Source organism: Malus sylvestris, chromosome 16 (genome assembly GCF_916048215.2).
Source record: "Malus sylvestris chromosome 16, drMalSylv7.2, whole genome shotgun sequence".
NCBI classification, from domain to species: Eukaryota; Viridiplantae; Streptophyta; class Magnoliopsida; order Rosales; family Rosaceae; genus Malus; species Malus sylvestris.
In genome coordinates this window covers 12,467,687-12,475,395 of record NC_062275.1, presented here as the reverse complement: position 1 = coordinate 12,475,395, position 7,709 = coordinate 12,467,687, and the positions used below count along the sequence as shown (strand labels likewise).

At 42.5% G+C, this 7,709-nt stretch overlaps 1 long non-coding RNA gene across 1 annotated transcript; it reads left to right on the top strand.

The window, feature by feature from the left end:
* Nucleotides 1-264: 264 nt before the first annotated feature.
* Nucleotides 265-1,538, top strand: LOC126606196 (uncharacterized). Its single transcript, XR_007617153.1, has 2 exons — nt 265-400; nt 1,336-1,538. It is a non-coding gene; the product is annotated as an uncharacterized LOC126606196 (long non-coding RNA).
* The last annotated feature ends 6,171 nt before the right edge of the window (nt 1,539-7,709 follow it).

The following is a 7,709-nucleotide window of genomic DNA, read 5'->3' as shown; positions in this document are numbered from 1 at the left end:
ACATTTTATGTTCCCATTCAGATACATATTGAGTTGAGTGCAGGCCCGGCCCAGGCCCAGTGCCACAGGGGCAACTGTCCAGGACCCAAACTTGAAAGGGGCACCAAAAAACATCCAAATAATTATGTAATAGGTATAAAAATATCCAGAGCCCAAAATAACATAGATCGGCCCAGGTTTTTCTGTCCACCTCACCCCTGGAAACACATAGTTATAGAATTTTAAGACAAAAACATCCCTTATCTTTTTTAATATTTACACCATCTAAATCATAAAACAAACCCTAAAATTCTCTCTCTCTCTCTTCTCTTCCCTTCTCTTCACTCTTTTGTACCCTGTAAGATTCGCAGCTTGTTTGTGATTGCCTCCTCGATCCCTTCCTAGATTTTTCTCTTACTCGGTATGCATTATCTCTCCCTCTCCCTCTCTCTTAATTTTCTTTTTCATATTATTTGTTTCTGGACTTTGTCTGACTTGAATTTGTTGGTTTTGTTTGATGGGTTTCTCTTTAATTTTGATTTCACGTTTAGAACAATGATGGGTTGGTTCCTTTTCCCTTCCTTTTTTTTCTGTGTTGGGGTTTCAATTGCCATATTTTAATGTGATTTTATTATGTCTGTGATTTCTAATCCCTTGAAAATATAACTGTTTCCTGTATTCCTGGTAATTAGGAGTTTTTATTTTATTTTTTCCCCATCTTCTGAGTTCTATTTGCTTGGAAAAAGTTGTTTCTGGAACCTAAAGTGTATATCTTTGAATGTGATTTTCTATAGAGAAATTTATTAATGGAAGTGATTGGTGGTGGCCATTTCTACCATTGTCTCTGTTCATGTAGGGAAAACCCTTGTTTGTAATTCTCCCACTGGCGATTTTTCGATTTCAACTGATATACATCCTATACAAAAACATGTTTCAATTGCGAAACATTAGCTGTTAGTGGCTTGTTTGATCAATATTACAAAGAACTGGGAATTTTCTACCATTGATCATCTTCACAAATGATTAGGCATCCTCATGGTACTAATTTGTTCTCTTGAAATTCAATTGTCCTCTAGAATTTCCTCTGAATATCTTTAAACCTGTTATGTTTTGGAGACTAAGCTTTTGAGTTTTGCTATCCTTGCAACCTTAGAAGCCTTCACCTTGCACCCAAGGTCCCGACTTCAATTCCCCCCCTCCCCGGTATCGTTTGTAGAAAAACAGAAAGCCATTTGCAGGTTCAAGGGTAAATTGATGAATACCTCTATTTTATATGATTGGATGAATATTTGATTGGATTGGGATCTATTGGATGTGTGTTTAATACGTTATGTGATTGGTTTTTTTTTCTTGCAGCTGCTACACCAAAACAAATTAGAGAGTTAATGAAGGTTGATGGGATTACTAATGATGAAGTCAAAAGCCATTTGTAGGTTTGTATATGTGATTATCCATCCGTTTTGGATCATAATTTGGTTGATGTGAATAAAATTTTACACATACATGACAGAAATTGGAAGCCATTTTGCATGCTATTAGTGATGATTTTTTTTTACACATACATGTGATTATCCTTGTTAAATATATTTTTTTTAAATATATGTTTCCATATTAAAAAAGGGCACATTTTGAGCTTTCGCACCGGGCACCAAAAAACTCAGGACCGGCCCTGGTTGAGTGTAATCGATTAAGAAAATCAATTCATAAACCTATAGCGATTAACAATGGGGGAGCCACCCCTAAGGCTTAGGTGGGCTATAGCCCAGGATGGTTTTTTTGTAAATTCATGCTTTAATTGCTTATGTTAATGCATGTAGTTTATTAGCCACTCAATTTTAATACAGGTTAATATTTACTGTATACTTGGTGCATGATAGGTAACAAATAATACTTTTATGCTAAAAATAAAATGATTTCTCTCTCTATTCCTCATCCTTTTTCAGTGGTGGAGATGAGTGTTGCCCTTGTACTACAGCGTGGGTTCAAACCTTGGCTCCCTAATCTAACAAATCTATCATTTGACAAAAACAAAAAAACAAAAAAAAAAGACTTTTTAAGCTATGCAATCTAGCCATTGTGCTTCTTACTCAACAACAACAACAACAACAAAGCATTTTCCCACTAAGTGGGGTCGGCTATATGAATCCTAGAACGCCATTGCGCTCAGTTTTGTGTCATGTCCTCCGTTAGATCCAAGTACTCAAGTCTTTTCTTAGGGTCTCTTCCAAAGTTTTCCTAGGTCTTCCTCTACCCCTTCGGCCCTGAACCTCTGTCCCGTAGTCACATTTTCGAACCGGAACGTCAGTAGGCCTTCTTTACACATGTCCAAACCACCGGAACCGATTCTCTCTCATCTTTCCTTCAATTTTGGCTACTCCTACTTTGCCTCGAATATCCTCATTCCCAATCTTATCCTTTCTCGTGTGCCCATACATCCCACGAAGCATCCTCATCTCCGCTACACCCATTTTGTGTACGTGTTGATGCTTCACCGCCCAACATTCTGTGCCATACAACATCGCTGGCCTTATTGCCGTCCTATAAAATTTTCCCTTGAGCTTCAGTGGCCTACGACGGTCACACAACACGCCGGATGCACTCTTACACTTCATCCATCCAGCTTGTATTCTATGGTTGAGATCTCCATCTAATTCTCCGTTCTCTTGCAAGATAGATCTTAGGTAGCGAAAACGGTCACTTTTTGTGATCTTCGCTAGATTGCTCCGGTCATTAGTGTGGATAAGTATATAAATGGATAGAGATAGGAAAGCAAACACAAGATGTACGTGGTTCACCCAGATTGGCTACGTCCACGGAATAGAGGAGTTCTCATTAATTGTGAAGGGTTTACACAAGTACATAGGTTCAAGCTCTCCTTTAGTGAGTACAAGTGAATGATTTAGTACAAATGACATTAGGAAATATTGTGGGAGAATGATCTCGTAACCACGAAACTTCTAAGTACCGGAGTGTGGTATCGTCTTGACTTGCCTTATCTGTCTCATAGGTAGATGTGACATCTTCTCTAGAAGTACTCTTCCTCCATCCAGGGGTGGTATCTGTAACTGGTGGAGATGCACAAGGTAATGTATCAATTTCACTTGAAGCTTACTTGTAGTTTCAGGCTTGGTCAAGCGCGATACAAACCATGTAGTAGGAGTCCCCCAAGTCGCCGGGCTAGGGGATCTGCTGAAAGAGGTGACAGACAAGGTAAGCAATCAGAGCTCCGGCTGATTGTTCACATTCTCCCTATCTTGCAGGCAGCATGAAGGATAAAGAGAAGAAAAATGAAAAGAGATGATATGGGATACTTTTGCTTTTGAAGAAGTAACTTTCCACAGGCTTATTCTTGAACAGGGCTGGAGGGTTTTCTGGTTTCCTCCAGAGTATAAGGCCGACTGAAGAATTTGAGGGTCAAAACAAGTCCATCAAATCTAGAGTACGTTCGACCCTGCTGATATGGGATACTTTTGCTTTTGACAGAGTAGTGGATGTATCGGCACGTGTGCTGTTACGCTTGTCTCCACATGCTTCCTTGTATCCTTCTCACTTGCCCTATCTGTTCCTCAGGCATATGCGGTATCTTCCCTGGAAGCATAAGATGTTGAAGATGAGTACCCGAGAGCAATGCCAGGTAAGTAATCAGGTAAGGGGTTCCAGGCAGTCAGTTCCTGGCTGGAAGCTTGATTCCAAGTGCTGACTGATTGCTCTCTTTCTCCTTGTCTTGCAGGTAAGAACAAGGCCAAAGGAAAAGACAGGGAAAAAGCATGATATGGGATACTCTTGCTTTTAACCCTGATGATATGAGATATTCTTGCTCTAGTATAGCTTGTTTACAGAGGTATTATCCAGGGGAAAGAAAGCTGAATATTTCGAAAGGCTTCGTTGGGAGTGCCCTCTCAGATAAGAGAAAGGGTTGAGCATTTTTGCAGGTCTGCCTGTCCGTTAGGGATGAAGGTCGACATATATAGGAGTCTCCCTAACATCAAGTAATAATGCTATTCCTTTACCCTGCTTGGTCATAGCACGGTAGTGGGAGCTGTCAGCTTCACATGTTTTAACTCTGTCAGAGCACTTTGAAAAAGTGGTCTGTGGTATCTGGAAAGCTGATGTTGCGTGTGAAGATTACAGACAAGCTTTATCCAAGGAGATCCAGCTCTTGAAGTTGGGAAAGTGGTGCCTCTTCGATTTTCGAACAAGCAATCCTATCGGGGGTCTGGCTCTCGAGATTCGGAGAACGATGCCTCTTCGATTTTTGAGAAAGCAATCCTGCTGAGGGTCTGGCTCTCGAGATTCAGAGAGCGGTCTCTTTGATTTTTGAGAAAGTAATCATGTTGGAAGTCTGGCTCTCGAGATTCGGAGGGTGGTGCCTCTTCGATTTTGGAGCAAGCAATCTTGTTGGGAGTGTTTTCTCGAATGTGAGTCAAGGTTGGGCATGTTTGCTAGTCTACCTTGCCACGAAGCACAGAGGTTGACACACAGGGACTTTCCAATTATCCAGCAGTGGTACTGCTCCTTTACCCTCTCTTCGATTTTTGAGAAAGTAATCATGTTGGGAGTCTGGCTCTCGAGATTCGGAGGGCGGTGCCTCTTCGATTTTGGAGCAAGCAATCTTGTTGGGAGTGTTTTCTCGAATGTGAGTAAAGGTTGGGCATGTTTGCTAGTCTACCTTGCCACGGAGCACAAAGGTTGACACACAGGGACTTTCCAATTATCCAGCAGTGGTACTGTTCCTTTACCCTCTCTTCGATTTTTGAGAAAGTAATCATGTTGGGAGTCTGGCTCTCGAGATTCGGAGGGCGGTGCCTCTTCGATTTTGGAGCAAGCAATCATGTTGGGAGTGTTTTCTCGAATGTGAGTAAAGGTTGGGCATGTTTGCTAGTCTACCTTGCCACGAAGCACAGAGGTTGACACACCGGGACTTTCCAATTATCCAGCAGTGGTACTGTTCCTTTACCCTTGTGGGTAATAATATGGTAGCTAGACCTTCAAAATTTATGTGTCTAAACTTTGTTAGTGTTGTTTCTTTGCAATTCTTTTACTCTTCTTGGTCAGAGCGATGTAGCGGGAGCTGCAAGCTTCACGTGTCTCAACTTTGTCAGAGAACTTTGGCAAAGTTATCTATGGTACCCATGAGTTACTGTTGCGTGTGGGAAGTGAGTGATTGAACAGTACAATTCATGTGCTTTCTACTTCGCCAGAAATCTTCGACAGAATGCCCATAATTTCCGCAAAGCTGAGTGTGCGTGTGACAGGTGCTAACAAGGCTGGAAAAGTAGGTGCCTCTCTGATTTCTGAGATCGGCCCTCGTGGTCTCTGAGCAGCCCAGCTTTTGAGAAAGCAATCCTCTTCGATTTCTGAGATCGGCCTTCGTGGTCTTTGAGTAGCCCAGCTTTTGAGAAAGCAAACGCCTCTTCGATTTCTGAGATCGACCCTCGTGGTCTCTGAGCAGCCCAGCTTTTGAGAAAGCAAACGCCTCTTCGATTTCTGAAGCTTCGTCGAGTGCAGATTTTTATAGGGGCTGACATTAAGTTCCAAAGCACACTTGAGTATCCACCAGTAGAAGCTCCATTCTTGCACTTCTAAGATCTTGATTTGTCCGACCTCTTCTCTCTTCAACACCTTTGAAAATGTCTGGCCCCTCCGACCGTCGTTTTGACTTGAACCTTGTTGAAGAGGCAGCCCCGCCTTCTCCAGACAATATATGGCGCCCATCCTTCGTCTCCCCTACTGGTCCTCTTACCGTTGGGGATTCCGTGATGAAGAATGATATGACCGCTGCGGTAGTGGCCAGGAACCTTCTCACTCCCAAAGATAACAGACTACTTTCCAAACGGTCTGATGAGTTGGCTGTTAAGGATTCTCTGGCTCTCACTGTTCAGTGTGCAGGTTCTGTGTCTAATATGGCCCAACGCCTATTTGCTCGAACCCGCCAAGTTGAATCATTGGCGGCTGAAGTGATGAGTCTCAAACAGGAGATTAGAGGGCTCAAGCATGAGAATAAACAGTTGCACCGGCTCGCACATGACTATGCTACAAACATGAAGAGGAAGCTTGACCAGATGAAGGAATCTGATGGTCAGGTTTTACTTGATCATCAGAGATTTGTGGGTTTGTTCCAAAGGCATTTATTGCCTTCGTCTTCTGGGGCTGTACCGCTTAATGAAGCTCCAAATGATCAACCTCTGATGCCTCCTCCTTCGAAGGTTTTGTCCAGTACTGAGGCTCCGAATGATCCCCCTCCGGTGCCTTCTCTTTCTGGGGCTCTACCGACTGCTGAGACTTCTCCTAAGCAACCTTTGTGAAGGCTCCCTCTTGTTTGTTTATTTTGACTCAAGTATATGTACATATTTGTAACTTATCGGGGATATCAATAAATAAGTTTTCCTTCATTTCAACGTATTGTGTTAAATACACCAAAGCCTTCTTCGCTAAGTTCTTTGAATTTTCTTTTGTTGAAGCTTGTATGTTGAAGCTTTGTGAGTGGAGCATGTAGGTTGAGGTAGTGTTCCCTTAATTTCCCGAGTGAGGAAAACTTCTCGGTTGGAGACTTGGAAAATCTGAGTCACTGAGTGGGATCGGCTATATGAATCTTAGAACGCCATTGTGTTCTGTCATGTGTCATATCCGCCGTTAGATCCAAGTACTCTAAGTCTTTTCTTAGGGTCTCTTCCAAAGTTTTCCTAGGTCTTCCTCTACCCCTTCGGCCCTGAACCTCTGTCCCATAGTCGCATCTTCTAATCGGAGCGTCAGTAGGCCTTCTTTGCACATGTCCAAACCACCGTAACCGATTTTCTCTCATATTTCCTTTAATTTCGGCTACTCCTACTTTACCCCGGATATCCTCATTCCTAATCTTATCCTTTCTCGTGTGCCCACACATCCAACGAAGCATCCTCATCTCCGCTACACCCATTTTGTGTACGTGTTGATGCTTCACCGCCCAACATTATGTGCCATACAACATCGCCGGCCTTATTGCCGTCCTATAAAATTTTCCCTTGAGCTTCAGTGGCATACGGCGGTCACACAACACGCCAGATGCACTCTTCCACTTCATCCATCCAGCTTGTATTCTATGGTTGAGATCTCCATCTAATTCTCCGTTCTTTTGCAAGATAGATCCTAGGTAACGAAAAGGTCGCTCTTTGGTATTTCTTGATCTCCGATCCTCACCCCTAACTCGTTTTGGCCTCCATTTGCACTGAACTTGCACTCCATATATTCTGTTTTTGATCGGCTTAGGCGAAGACCTTTAGATTCCAACACTTCTCTCCAAAGGTTAAGCTTTGCATTTACCCCTTCCTGAGTTTCATCTATCAACACTATATCGTCTGCGAAAAGCATACACCAAGGAATATCATCTTGAATATGTCCTGTTAACTCATCCATTACCAACGCAAAAAGGTAAGGACTTAAGGATGAGCCTTGATGTAATCCTACAATTATGGGAAAGCTTTCGGTTTGTCCTTCATGAGTTCTTACGGCAGTCTTTGCTCCTTCATACATATCCTGTATAGCTTGGATATATGCTACTCGTACTCCTTTCTTCTCTAAAATCCTCCAAAGAATGTCTATTGGGACCCTATCATACGCTTTTTCCAAATCTATAAAGACCATGTGTAAATCCTTTTTCCCATCTCTATATCTTTCCATCAATCTTCGTAAGAGATAGATTGCCTCCATGGTTGAGCGCCCTGGCATGAACCCGAATTGGTTGTCCGAAACCC